The sequence below is a fragment of the Arachis duranensis genome, chromosome 6 (assembly GCF_000817695.3).
Source record: "Arachis duranensis cultivar V14167 chromosome 6, aradu.V14167.gnm2.J7QH, whole genome shotgun sequence".
NCBI lineage: Eukaryota > Viridiplantae > Streptophyta > Magnoliopsida > Fabales > Fabaceae > Arachis > Arachis duranensis.
In genome coordinates, this window is record NC_029777.3 from 8,383,536 (window position 1) to 8,384,300 (window position 765).

The window sequence follows — 765 nt, forward strand, 5'->3', positions numbered from 1 at the left end:
ATTCTTTTTTAATTTTGAATAAATAAATACAATTAAAAATATATTTCTTTTTAATATAAAAAAATTTAATATAATGATTCATACTCAATAAATATTTTTGGATTCTTATTTTTAAGATTTTTAAATAATACATTACCAAACTAATTAACTTAAAATATAAAATAACAATAATACCAAATAAAAAAAGTATTTAAAGGTAAAAAAATTTTAAAATCATAGCCTAAATTCAATGTATAATAACAGAAAATTAACACACACCTGTAGAAAAGGTAGGACAACCGACATAAGATTTTGCCACCATGATGGTGGATTTCCACCATTAGCTTCCGTCTCTGCAGCAGCAGTTTCAGGATCTCTATCACTGGCCGTTAAGGATTGACCGGTGGTGATGAGGGGGTTGAGATTGTTGGGGTTGGCAGTGTCGGATACCACTGGTAAGGACCGGGGGCGACGAGGGGGAGGGTCCTGGGGTTGGCGGTGTCGGATCCCGCTGGTAAGGATCGACTGTGGGTGATGAGGGGGTGAGAATGTTGGGGTTGGCGGTGTCGGATACCACTGGTAAGGATTGACTGCGGGCGACGAGTGGGGTGAGGGTGCTGGACTGACTGGTGGCGACGAGGGTGCTGGGGTTGGCGGTGTTGGATCCCGCTAGTAAGGATCAACTGGGGGCGACGAGGGGGGTGAGGACGCTGGGGTTGGCGATGTCGGATCCCGCTGGTAAGGATCGACTGCGGGCGACGAAGGGTGAGTGTGCTGGAGTTGGCG